Source organism: Phalacrocorax carbo, chromosome 4, assembly GCF_963921805.1.
Source record: "Phalacrocorax carbo chromosome 4, bPhaCar2.1, whole genome shotgun sequence".
Lineage (NCBI taxonomy): Eukaryota > Metazoa > Chordata > Aves > Suliformes > Phalacrocoracidae > Phalacrocorax > Phalacrocorax carbo.
This window is the reverse complement of record NC_087516.1, coordinates 65,632,753-65,647,393: the sequence shown is the minus strand read 5'-3', so window position 1 is coordinate 65,647,393 and position 14,641 is coordinate 65,632,753. Positions and strand designations below refer to the sequence as shown.

At 36.2% G+C, this 14,641-nt stretch overlaps 1 protein-coding gene across 3 annotated transcripts in view; it reads right to left on the bottom strand.

Annotated features, from left to right (window-relative positions):
- Positions 1 to 14,641, bottom strand: part of HHIP (hedgehog interacting protein) — a 79,254-nt gene that overhangs the window by 47,857 nt on the left and 16,756 nt on the right. The gene's annotated exons all lie outside the window — the stretch shown is intronic.

The window sequence follows — 14,641 nt, the reverse complement described above, 5'->3', positions numbered from 1 at the left end:
AAAACCCTTTTCAACAGTATTTACTCCAATTGTGTCTTGCTGAACTTCTGAGAATGCTGCTGGGTTATATAGCGACGGTGTTTGTTCACCAAAGTAATTCAAACCCTCTTTTAGACACTGCTTAATACTTGCTTTTTTTATAGTTGGATACCTACTCAGACTGGTCACTGAGGCTTCTTAAATATTTTTCAGGACAGAATAGAATAAGGTGAGAGCTCTCTGTGTTTAAAGATTCTTCCTGAGGTACGTTATATTGAAGCGTGCCATTTCATTACCTAGATTTAGAAAATTTCTCCCGACTTCCTACCCATGCACTCTCATCTCGTATCACCAGCAAATTCTGCCATTTAGTTACAATGAACTCTTCAAAGTAACAGCTGATTTTCTAGAAGCAATACTAGATAACACATATTAAAAGGATTTTCAAGATGTTGGTTATTTACTACTTCTATTTGGTTTTCACCTCCTAATGTAGCAGTAGTATGCCAGAGGTATGTCCAGAGGCACTGGTACAGAGCGGTTCCTCCCTGAGCGCATTCTGAACCACAACAGGGTTTTTTTTATTATCTTAAGACTAGCAATCTCTCATACTACTTTTTTCAGAGACACTATATAAAAACTTTTTAGAAATGTAAACTATTTTTTCTTCGTTATCTTACTAATTCTTTGACAGCATTCTGTTTGTGGCAGCAAATTAACACTTATACAAGATTCTTTTTTGACCTAATTTTACAGTTCTCTTCATTTTTCTCACCTAGGATTTTTCTAGGTTCTCACTTCTCTGTAATTTGCAAGATTCAGAGCCCTTTTATAGCCAGTCTCACAGATAATAGTTACATTTTTAAAAAATAAATAGTACAACTTCATTATCTCAACTACTTCAATTTTCAGTTCTTTTAGGGCACTTATTTTTAGGGCAATTTATGCTGATGCTTTCCACCGCTTCTCCCTCTCTTTTTTTTTCCCTCAGCCTACAGGTGGAGAAACGGAAAACGTTAAACACCAACTACAGGGTGTGTCTCTCCCAGTCTCTTTCAAGCAAAGGAATCAAACTTGCTTTTATACTCTGTTGGTCTTGCTAACCGGCCTCTGCCAAAGACCATCACCTACCTTGAGGAATTTCTTTTTATCACAATGTATTAAAAACTTCTCAGTATTTTTCCCTATTTGTTCTTTAAATTTCCTCTCAAACCTCAGAATGTTGTTCTACCATAAATGCTTCTGGGAAACTCCTACTTACTTTGCCAGTGAAACAATGGCAGGATATAACCCTTACTCTGGTGTTCTGAATTTATATTCTGCTCTATTACTGTCACTTGAATTAGATTTCCATTTTATTATAGGATTATTATTTTTGGGGGCCTGAACATTCCCTCGTACCTTGCTATATTTCTCACCTTCTTGATTCCTAATTGTTCCAGTACATACATACTTTCTCTGAGTCTAATAAGGTACTTTTAAAGAACCTCCATGCTGCTTCTATGGATTTTAATTTCCTAACTTTCCCCTTCAGGCTATTTCTAACTTCCTCAATATAAAAATCTTCCTTTTTTGAAAAGTACTGTAATTTTATTACCTCATGGTAGGATCCCATGGGAGGATGTTGAACTTAATTATATTACGGTCACTTTTATTTAGTGGCTCAACCACGTTAACTTCCTGAATCAACTCACATATTTCACTCAAGACCTGCATCAAGGCTAGATTCGCGCTTTCAGTATTCCGGAATTCTTGTAACAAATTCTTGTCTTTGGTGTCCACACACTATTCCAGTATTATACTGAGGGCTTAAAAGTATGTGCCTCTGATATACATGAAAAAGTAACCAGGAAATACTTGTTTATTCAATGCACTTTTAAGTGTGCCTAAATTCTAAAGGGCCTAATTGTCAGTGAAACCACATGGAGTTTTCTGAATTCAAATGTTCCTTCTCTGTGCATGAATCGAACTGTATGTTCAGGAGGTCAGTTACACATCTAACTCTGCGTGTGTTGAAATTCACGTTTGTGCAGCACGAATTCTTGCAGGTTAAATATCCTATGGTTATTTAAAATCAGCAAATGCAAATTACTGGTTCTCCTATGGCTTAAGAGCCTCAGCCCATTGAAACAGCAGTTCGTTCCTTACGTTACCAAAAAAATCCCCTGAAACCCAAACTGTAAATTAATGACTGTGTCCTGACGTAAAGAGAAATTGTGACATCTTACAAGTGAAAGCACATTATGATGTACAGTAATATACCTCAAGTAATCAGTTGTTAGGCTAAGATTCAGCTGAAAACAAACTTTAGTAATGAACTATATGGTAGTTTTGGAAAGCAGATTGAAATGTGGTTTGTCTTTGAACTAGATCCACTGCTTCTCTGAACTTATAAACATGACTTTGAAAGAATGTACACTGTTTTCCTGATTAGAAGTCCCTTTTTTTCCATTACTCATTTATTTCAATCCCAATTTTAAAATGTAGCTCATTAGAAAAGCATTCTCAGTAACAAAAGCCGAAACAGACGTGTGTATCCTTGTTCAGCAGTGCAAGACAGCTACTACTATTACATGTTATAAGAACACTAATATTTGCCTCTACTAGACTAAATTTCTGTATTATTTTTAATCCTAAAGTGATTACACTTAAATCTAACTTTCTTCTTAAACTTGCCAAATGGGAAATGTTTGCTTCATTAATTTTATAATTTGTCGTTCACATTTCGAAAGAAAGCTAAAAATAATTTCTGAAATAGCGTGTCTTGCTGACAGAAACACAGTTAACTTATAGTTTTGCAGTTTCCAGGATTGTTTCACTTGTATAAAGCAGTGAAAGTATTCTGCTCTTTCCATTTTTCTCGTACTATAAGAACTAAGAAAGCAGGAATTTGTTTAGCTCATTGGCTCCATTTATCCCGAGCCAAGACTATGATCTTGGAAACCCTTTAACTTGGCTGAAACCAGTACAAAGTTCTTTTCAAAAAGCCAGTGCAATTAGAACAACACAGTGTATGTTCAGTCTCAAAATTAAGACGAAAAAGTTTCAAACAGCTAGAACTGAAACGTGGAGTATCACGGACTCAGACCTTTAATCAGGATTTAAACACAAATCCTAATTCCACCAGTTTTTGATCAAATGAAGAACTGTGTAGTTGAGGACAGCAGTAAGAAAACGCTACTCTACCTTTTTGCAAATGAGCAGCATTAACACAGAAAACAAGGGAACATAATGGAAGAAGTGTGCTTTACACAGTCCAGCCTCAGGAGCTTCTCTAAGGACTCCAGACAGAGCGATACTATAGTCCAAGCAATACCTTTCGCACTTTCTATTTTATCACTGCTTACTGCTCAGTGATAATACACATTTGCTAACCAAACTGGCACATTGCAGAGTCTGTTTGGAAATCCAGTACTTCATTTTTGAAGCTGTTTTTTTCTAAAAACCTCTCCTTCACTGAATATCTAGTACATCAAACACTTCAATAAGATAATCTCTTCATTTTCTATGAAAACATCTATAATTGGTATTTTGATGAATTACACCACTTCAGAAATTAAAGAAATCAAATTCAGTACTAAGGATTCTAGTTCACTTTGTTTCATTTCACCTTCTAAACCATTCACTGGTTGGTGAAGGTACATTTTTATTTTAGTGAACAAAGGTAGGAGTTCTCAGGCCTTATTAAAAGATTATTTTAGCAGTGCTCAGATTGAGAGCAGAGTAGTAGTTTCTTTCATGCATTTCGTTGGGGCTTTTTTTTTTGACCATTCATATAAAGTGATCTCAGAAGTTACTAGTTAGTGAGTAGCTAATTAAGTTCATTTCCCTTAGTGATTTGCCACTGTTTTTTCCTTAGAATACTTACTCCTGGAATTTGAAATATTTATGCAGATAGTAAAATATAATAAAATTTATACACATTGATAAAACATATATAAAATCTGTACAAAAGAGAGGATTATAAGAATTGCATTGAACTATGTTCCTTTTGTTCTTTTATTTGTGCCACATACATACTTAACATACTATTTCAGAAGAGAAATTATTAAAAGGCCCATACAATTTGTAAGGAGAATGTATCTCTACAAGAAGTGCAAAATGTTGCAAATTGCAAAATACTGACTCATTAAACTACAGCAAAACCAGAGTTTTCAATGCTTCTGCTTCAAGAACTGAAATTACTTTTAAATTAAGTAACCAGTTACACAATTTTTTACCAAGCATTTGTAAAGAAATGGTTTGATCCAATTTTATCTGTGGCCTTCCCAGCCCCACAGGCCTTTGGAGAAATATGGATACTGTCTGTGAAATAGTTTTGATTTGTCCCAGTGAGGGGCAACCTGACAGAGGCTAGTTTCTATTAGGCAGATCCCTAATAGTCTCTACATTTGGATTTGTCTGTTGCTTCAAATATTTGACACGACACTTGGAACTTCGCTCTCTTTGGCATGGCTGTGATTTGTAAGTAACTGTAGGGGCATATCTGAGTAATCTCATAGGAGGCTTGTTAAGTTTTAGATGATCTTAGTGACTTATCTACACACGCGTGTTAGACGAGGCCACTGACTTCTCGCTCTTTCCCTTAAAAAGTCACTGTAGTCTCCTGACAGTATTGTCCCCTTGTATCCTGTAAGGCAATTATGGGGGAAGAAAACAGCAGTCATGGAAGCTGCCAACATTTTGCACTGCCTTTCTTCTAATCTGAAATTCTATTTAGTGTTCAAGGTTTAGTGCGTGCCTTAACATACCTAAACATTGTCTGATACTTGATAAGGAGAGTCAATAGTGCTTAGTCACATCTTCAGCTAGGCCCCTATGAGGTGTACAATATTATTTTACATTCATTAGTCACAATTAAGCATTCCATTTGTAACGGAAAGGTACGTGTTTTCTTTAAGAACGAGCTTGAAATGATGTCCTGAAGGAAGTTAACTTCCTTCTAATGTGGTTCCTCATGAAAACTGACCACACTTCCAAAAAATGATACGGATACTTCAAGTTTAAGTACTTACTTTTCTTATGTAGTTTGATATAAAAAAAATTTCTCTTTCACACTACAGTGTGACTCAGATCCATTCATCTACTAGCACTCTGTTACACTGTCTCTAGGCTGTGACAGTGATTGAGAATCACAGAATTTTTAGGAATGTCAAAAATATTGAAGCTTTTGGTGATTTACTCCCTGTTTTGTTTCTTTTCAAGGCATCAGTTAGCATAAAAATAATGATTTTTTACATAAATTGAAGTTGTTGCAATTCAGCTGTAGGGATTGCGATTCAATGCCAGTGACGATAGATCAAGGTTTTAAAAAGTATCTGCTGTAAATTAAAAACAAATGGTTGAAAGTATTTTGCAGACCTCTCTCCCACAGATTGTATATTCCATTTTCCAAATTAAATCTAAGAGAGAATATTACTTTATTGAGATTTATGGAATAATTTCTTTAAAAATTCCAGCAATATGAGAATGCAGGCAAACACTGACAGTGAACAAAAATAAGTGTCAGCTATTAAGTGGTTTCATCTTTTGGAGGGGTTTCTTTTGGGTAATGGGAAAAATTAGTTCTGACTGGTTTTTAAAACTAAAATTATATATAAACCATTAAATTAGGGACAGATCATTTGTCCAATTTTAACTGCAATGGGGATAAAATGGGTGGAAAACATGATAATATACCAGTGCTCTGTTGGAGGAAGTGTTCCTCCCTCAATCCAACTTGCTGATCCTGTCTGAGGAATAGGACTTAAGAGCTTGTGAGAAAATGTGTGTAAGAGGATATAGAGGAAAATTGTTCTGTGGCATCTAGGGGGAAGTATATATAGGAATAGCAGTTGGGATGCATTGACTATGGAAGTATATAAGTTATTAGATTTTTAATCTCTTTCAAGACAAAGACATGACCCATTTTGTGTATGGCATAGTACAAGGGATACAACACCAGAGGAAATCACGTAGCTGTGATAGACAGGAAAGTACATAGAAGTCCCAAGGATACGGTACTGTTTTTGAGAGCTCCAGCACTTCATGGGTTCCCTGAAGTGTTCTAGGACCTCATTACAGATTTTGGGGTGTCCAAGAGCTTAAAGGGATGATGAATCTTGGAGCTTTAGTGGACTGTTAAACCTCCTCCCATTAAAGAAAAACATGTGGTTGAAACTGTGTTGGCTAAAAACCATGGAATTTTCTGCGTAACTTTATTCCTTCTTTGCCATTTTGTGTTGGATATCATGATCTATCTGCCTGTTATATTTCAGCAAACGCAATAATTTCCTTTTAATTAGATAATTACCATGTTATTCATTGGTTTTGATCACTTCTAAATTCAGCTTTTGGTTTTAGCAAATGCAGTTTCAGAAGATGATGGATTTTTACATTTTTAAAACCGCTAAATGTTCAAAAAGGATTTGTACACATAACAAAATTAAAGTAGGGATTATCTAGCACTGTGTGTGGGATACAGCTATAATCTATACAGTGCATGGAAAAGAAACTGGCATTCTCAATTGCACTGCACACATCTCAGTAATAACAGGGTATGAGGCATACAATTTCATGGAACACCCACAATGAAAATTATTCTTTCCAAACAGAGAATTGTTTTGGAATAAGTTAGGTTAATTGGCACCATGGGATTCCTTTCAAGGAAACACAGAACATTAAAATCTACACATGTGCATGTAAAATGATAAAGTATTATCTTCTTTCCCCTCTCAGCTCCTCAAATCTAAGACACGCTACCCAAAATCAACAGAAACGATTACGTTTTGTTGATTCAAATTTCCTTAGAATAAACTGGCAATTCTTCATCTGGTCAGCTTACAACCTGAGAGTCACTGTACTGTTCCACAATTGCTAGCTGGGGTATGGTTATCTAGTGCAGTCTCTCACACAAAAATAGAGGTCTTTAGAGCTTTTGGCACATGCTTTTCAGAATTTTAAGAATCTTTATTTTCTGTGCAAGCAACAGAGCTATATGTTGGTAAGATACAGCCTCTTTCAACAGACTCTTGTGCCCCTATTAGGATTAGAAACAGAATCTGCAAATGGTTAATGGGAAATCCAGGCTCATTTCACTGTCATCATATAGTCCTCGCTTAAAACACTGATTGTATTTTCAGTTTCTGAATACAGTTGAAGCATATTACGTCTTCACAAAAGTATTGTCACCCTCTCAAAAATCATAGAGAACTTATCGCTAATAAAGAAAAAAAAAAATCTTCCTTTTCAAGAAGAAGGCTGAATTCTCGTGCAGGCTGTTGTGCTGTGTGCATTGTGTCCATTTCATTAATGTTTAAGGACAAGGACATTCTACTTGGTTTACCTTTAAAATGTCCTGTACTTTCACATTTGGCCATTTGCACACCTTAACCATTATTTCTTTCCTAGTTTTCTGCCCCAATTATGTCAAGATATTTAAAACCAACTAATTGTGATTCCTAGTGGGCAGGTCACAGGTGAGGCGTGGCCTCGGAAATGATGTCTGTTGTGCTGCAAGTCTGACTGCAGCTCTTCTGGCCTCTTGAATGAGTGAGAAACCCCCGTGTCCTGTGACCCCCACATGACTTCACATATAAGTCCTGTGCTGAAGAATAGTCTTCATCACGTCCCTCTCTGCAGTCTCCAGTGGAAAACTGAGGTGTGTATTGGCAACCCTTGTCATTTTTGCAACAACATAGACAACATAGCATTTCAGCTTCTCACCAAAGACATCCTAGAGCCTCCCCTTTCACACTCTGAAAGGTGAGTTCCAGGACACCACAGAATACCCCAAAATGTATCACTGTTTTATGCCAATAGTTTTATTTCCCTGGCTACTCTGGCTGGGCCTATGCACATATCTGAAATGGACTTACCATTTAATTAGTCTTAGTTAGAAGTACAGGAGCAAGACAGCAAATACAATTTGCACTCAGCTTTGGTGGAATTAATCATAGAATGAAATGAAAATGAAATCTTACACTGTCCATAATAGAGCATATGCCATATTTATATTCTGTACTCTAACATTTTCATTTTAGAGGACTATCCCTATTCTTCATAGACAGATGAGAACTTGGTCTGGTAGAACTAAGAGGGTTTACTTTCCAGTTTTTGTAGACAATGTTTCTTAATAATGCTGAAGAGTTACAGGGTGTTAGGTTGAAGAAGGAAGAAATTTAGATAGGATTCTCCCAATTCTTCTTCCAGTCCTAAAGCCTGGAGAGAAGAACATCCTTCCACTGCTCCCCCTTCTCTCCATGCATCAAAAGAATCGCCTGTTTGGGAGTAATTGGCCATAAATTTAGCAGCCATTCTAAGTTTGGCTTTCTAGAGAGCAGAGAGCAGAAGATAACCTTTGCTGAGGAGAGCCCAGCTTGCTCTGTGATGTCAAGGCAAAGAAGTTGTTCAAGAAAGGTTCATTGATTTCACCCTCATCCACGTAAGAATTCAGAGGAAAATAAGATCACTGAAATTACTGGACTTGGATGAAGGATTAGCACGAGCTGTGTGAATTGTGGATCTTTTGTCAGTAACATAAATCCTGCAGGTATCGATGGTCAGTTTATGTGTTAACTTAGGTCTGTACATCAACATGATAAAAAACAAATGTAGATATCCGCTGTCAAGAGGAATATGTGAAAAGTTTTAACGGTGATAGAACTGAGCATACAATTCAGCAGAGAACACAAACAATCTGATTCTATTCGCCCACTAAGTTTTACATAGATTTTATCACTGGTTTATTGTAGTTTTCCGTAGCAGCACTCCTTACTGCAAAGGCTGCGCAACCTGTTATAAGCTCCTTGAAACACGCTGTGCCAGTGCCAGAGGTAGTGGTATTTCAACAGTTTTTAAATTTGTATTTTATAGTGAATGATTGGAGTCATATATATTCATACGATTACATGTTATGTTGTGATCCAAACAGGAAGGCATAGAAGTTTCACTACTAAGTCTGCATTCCTGCAAAAAGGTGCCTATGGTGACAAGGTGCCTATCTGACCCTGAGAAGCTCTGGAATAATTGGCTCGTAGTAGCAGAGTTAGCATATTTAATACCTGACAGTCTACTTTCACAGTCTTATACTGAATATATAAATTGCTGTGTTCCACAGCACTCTTCACGGCATCACAGGAGATCCCTACCTGACTCACTGGATCACTCATGAATAAGACTTTGCAGGACTAAAAGTATTTGTGTTCTGACATAAAAACTAGCTAACATACAGTAAGGAATATATCTTACTTTTAACTCTTCTTAAGACAATTATTTGGCAATTTGCTGAGCATACACTTAAAATAATTGTTGACAGATATTTCTGTAATTTTTCATGGCAAAGAGAATTGGCTGTTAAAATATTTACAAGGAATTATATAGGAATATAGCATTTAAAAATTTGGGGGAATTAAAAAAATATATATTAAAAAGTCTTACTGATTAATTTGAAAGTAAGATGAAATCAAAAGGTGATTATGGCTTAGGGGAAGTTTCTGTTAAAATGTAAGTGTTTCTGACAAGGAAAACCATACTGTCAGACTAGAGATGAAAACGACAGAGGTTAACAGTGATCTCCAATACCTTTTCATTGAGATTTTCTGTCCCTTTTCCCTTTCTTCCCCTGCCTTGCCCTTTCCTTCCTCCGAGGCTTTGGCCTTTATCACAATATTTCAATGAGATGTACTGAGAAGGTTTTATTACTAGCTAAGAAAAACAAAAAGATCGCTACACAAGTACAAGTGGTAACTCCATAACAGCAGTTTTAAGGATACCCATTTTGTAGGGGTTTCTACTCTTCGTCACTGTGTGAGGCAAAGTGCAACAGAACGCAGCCATTCTTGCTGGCTGCACAATTTATGACCCTGTAGTCAGCAGATACACACCAGAACTTGGTCACAACCAAAAAAAGTAGCAATAAACTGAAAATAACTTAAGGATCAGAGATGATAAGCAACTGAACATGAAGCCCAGCTGCAATGCCATACCTAAAGAGCTAATTCAGTTGATGGATTTGTAAGTAGAAGACTACCATGTAACTACAGGGACTTGTTTTTACCATTGGCAGTAGTAAGATGTAAACTCAGCTACTTTGTACAGTTCTGAGTTCCTTCATCTTAAAAGGATGTTGAGAAGTTGAATGTTTTTAGGGAAGGACCGCAAAAACGATTTAAGGACTCACAGTTGCAGCCATAGAGCTACTTAGCTTTTTAGAAAGTATTCTGAAAGGTGATTATAGCATTTAACTCCCAAGAGAAGTTGTAGGCTCTTCCTTTTTTGCTCTTGCCAAGTCATACCTTGATGCCTTCCCTTCTGAACAATATATTTTAGACCAATATATTTTAGACCAATATATGTTTGGGGGCTTAGGAGACAAGAAAGTGAGTGGAAAATTGATGTAATAGGTTGTGCTACATTTCATGGCAGCTGCTACGCATCTAAAGGTTTCCAAATCTTAGGAAATAATACAGTTAATAAGATAAAATACAGCCACGGGAGTACGGAAATCTGGACGACTGCTAGAGCATGCAGCATTTTTCTGTAAGTTAGATACACTCTTGAATACAAGGTGACTGGTCTTGTAATAACATATTCAGCGCTGCTACATCTCACGAAATAAATTCAAGTATTTAGAGTGTTTCAATCCTTCTTTTTTCTGCTGTGTGCATTATGGAATAAACTCACATTTGCCCAATTCTTTTAAAGCATTTAATTATTTTGCCTAACTTTTTGACAATAGATTCAGATACATTTAACAAAAAGGTAAATAAAACAAAAAGGTAAATAAACCAAAAAGAAAATAGCGGTAGTGAGAATCAGTCCGAAAGAAAAAATGGGTACTAATATTTTCATTAAAAAATTGGCTTTGCTACATAACTTTGAAGGCACAACTGTAAAATGTTGCTCTGTAACTAACAACTCTTTTCACCACCACATAATGGAGCAGTACATCACCAGAACAGGGAAGCAGACCCGCAGAGGTTTTTTTCTGGTAAATGCTTATTCTTTTCTTCTACATACATGACACATACTCAGGGTACTTTGTAATATTAATGGGCACAGGCGGTGGAATCAGTATTTTTCCACTACACTGGTCTATATCTTCCTAAATAATTGAAATAAATAATTGAGCCCAGGTGCATGTCCTAGCTTCGAGTTACAGATGCATGTCTCACTCATGTCCTTACTCAACTTTGGGCAGGACTGAGGTGCACAGCTTCCTTCTTTTCACCACCTCTTGAGACAGGGAAAGCTAAGGGTGACAGGAGGCACTTGGCCAAGTGTCCGATCCACCCACACATACTACAATACTTATGTAGCCAGTGTGACATAAAATACATTGGAGAAGGCCACAGATGTTGAATTAGCAACATCTTCTTTAAGATCCATTCATGGCTTCCAACAACTAGGTTGAAAAACAGAAGATCAAAAAAGCATTGCTGCTCACTGTGCTATCAAAGAGGATGAGAAATTGGGAAATGTGCAGAGAAAAATTGTTTCTTAAGCTATTCAGAGCTCTTTTTTTTTTTTTTTTTAATCTTCAGGAATCCTGCATCTGATTTTCTCTTGAGTAGGGCCTCCAGGAAGCACAAGATATCATCATCCATTCATGTCATCTCTCTCTGTTATGAAATACTTCTACATGCTTGCGCTAATTCCTTCTGAGATACTGGCAGCATATAAAATTATCACTTCTTCTCTTTCATTTGAACTCCTTAAAATTAAATCATATATGTCGGTAGATTTTACTGCAGCAACAATTTTCAAGCAGAGACCTCAATGACTTCAATGAACGTTAAAAGCCAATGGACCAGTAAAACACATGCATCAGGTTGTACAACTCTTCTTAGTTAATTTCCCTGTATACCCAGAGACCTTCACGATCGGTTGGGAGTCACCAACAAGAAGCAACTCCAGATAATTGTACTTATGTGCTTAGGTTCGCAGGACCAGTGAAGAAGTCCTACAAACTCACTCACAGCAACGTTAGGGGCTCCAAATGAATTTCACCAACACAGGGACCGTTAGTTCCATTAGAGGAAGAAAACAGCACCTTTTTAGGAGGGTAAAATGGCTGATCGCTACACAATGCAGTCAGCTCTTTTCCTCTGTTTTTGTATATTGTTTTCCTCTTTATCTGACTGCCAGTGCTGTGATGAGCGAAATGATGTTAATGAGATCAGAACTGAAGTGCAGGATTATTTTTATGAAGGAAATACGTCATTTCTGTTTCTTGGTTATATCAGTCTCGAGAGAGTTTTAAGTATATTCTTTGAAAAATCATCATGCAACAGATTTCCTGCTTTGTGACAATATAAAAATTTTATCACTCCTAAATTTCCTCTTTACATTACAAAATGAAGAGAAAACCATCCACCATTTTACTCCATCTATCAACTTTAAAAATATCTTATTGGGATAGCTGCCCAAAACACTTTTCAGAGACATCAGTTTCCTCCAATCACAGCTGCGTTGTTATTGTTGTTATTATTATATTATTATTATTATATTACTATTACTATTATTTACTGGATACAACATGTATCTATAAAAGCTTGAAAAAATATTTTTATCATTGTCATTAGAGTTAAGTATTTGTTTGTATTTCAGATACAGACAAAAATTTAACAGAAACTGCTATTTTCAGACACTTGGGTATAAAAGAGAAAATTTTTACACTTCTTTTTGGTGAAAAAGAATTGTTTGCCTTTTCTTGCTACCATTGCTCCAAGGCTGGAACAGAGGTGAACAGCTTTTGTTCACTTCAATTAAAAGTCTCTATGTTAATTCAAGAATAACATTTTGTGGATGATATTATACAGGAAATCACTAGATATTTGGGTTAACATCTATGAATCTGTGTAAATGAACAGAAGACTCAAAAAAGGCAACACGTTACCTTGGCAAAACACTTCACTGGAACATATGGGCCTAATTTTGATCAGGGATGACTAAAAATTTATTGACTTCATTTTACTTTTTCACTTACACCACTATATGAGAAGAATCAGGCACATCGAGCAAAATGTATACATACAAATTCATCTACCTGACACTACAAGCAATTCTTGAGTAAGCACAGAGGACACATTCAGCAGTTCTCACACACAGCATGTGAATGCAGTGTTTTAGATAGTTTTTTAATTGGCCGTACACTACCTGCACTTCCTGCTGGAAAATTATCTATCCACATAGTATTCTCCATTCCTGATTTCTAGTTTTAAAGTGTATAACAGGTAAGTAAAATCAAATACCCTTCAGGTAGTCTATTTTAATTGAATAATTGCTACCATTGTCACAGTGATCTTGCATCCTTGTAGGTAAACAACCATGGACAATGATTATAGGAATCAGACTGCAGGGGATAACCATAAAAACGTTTAAGAACCCTTATTTTAAAACTACCATTTGGATTATGTGGGTTTTGTTTTATTATATTTATTTATTATTTTATATAATGTACTCATTCCTCAAATTCCTTCCCCTTTCTATTTAAGAGCTGGAGTATTGCTTCTAGGCACATGCCCTTTCTCCTTACCTGTAAAGTACATAAAGCGTCTGTTCTCGCCAGCCTGCATTAAACACTGCAATACAATTATCCTCAGTCACCGGACTGTTATCTCAGGGAATTGAATTAGACTTTCTAGCTTAGAGAACATCAAATTATTTACACAAAATGTTATAGCTGAAACAGATCCAGGTTAGAGTATTATATGATGGTTAGGGTAGTAGACTAAAAAGATCAGGTCACTGATTTAAAACAGAACTAGAAGTTGAATCTGAATCTAAGGGTAGCTGTTGAGAGTCTTATCAAGCAGGCTATTGCGTATTCAGAAGCATGGAAGATGTTTTCCATTTAGCCTTGTCTCTAAGTTCCAGCTGTCAAAGTTTCCTCAAGGAAAGTTTGTTTGGGACCGATAGCAGTTCTTTGGAAAGTTTCAGTGTCAATTTTTCACAAGTACAAACTATCAGAATTTTTGGTTAAGAAATACAAAACAGCCTTAAATTGATGTTCAAAAATACCCCCGATAAGTCCCTTCTGTTTTGGTATCTTGAACATGATGGTTACCTACAGAGGCAGAAAGGGAAGTGTTCAGGAAATCTCAGAATCATATAAATTGGTTCTTTTCCTGAAAAAGGTGTAATATATTTAATTTCTCTCCCTCTTTCAACACAAACCAAAAAACTCTGAAATTTCCTCTCAGAAAAGACTACCTTAAATTGGCTTATTGGCCTTATAGCTGAAACATAAAATGATTAGTTAGCATGTGCTATTCATTTTAAATCAATATAGTTTGTCACAATTATTATTTAAGATTACCCTGTCAAGAGAATGTCAATATATTTTTCATCCATGAAGACTTTATGATATATAGTCCTGACTGTTCTAGGCAAAATCTGATTACAATTTAAATTTGCTTTATATAGCTGTGTTTTACTCGCATTACCAATCTGAAATGTGACAAGAAATCAACATGGAACAATACTTCTGACATTTCAAAGTAAAATATTCCCCACTAGACTTACGAGTTTTCCACCGGTACTTACCCCATACCTAGATGTAACTTCTTACCACCACCCTCCAATGTATTCCCATCAGTGCCCATTCACCATTCACCCCCGACCATGAAAGTCTTCCCAAAAAACACAGTGAAAGCTGTTGCACCAACCCGCCCACATGTCT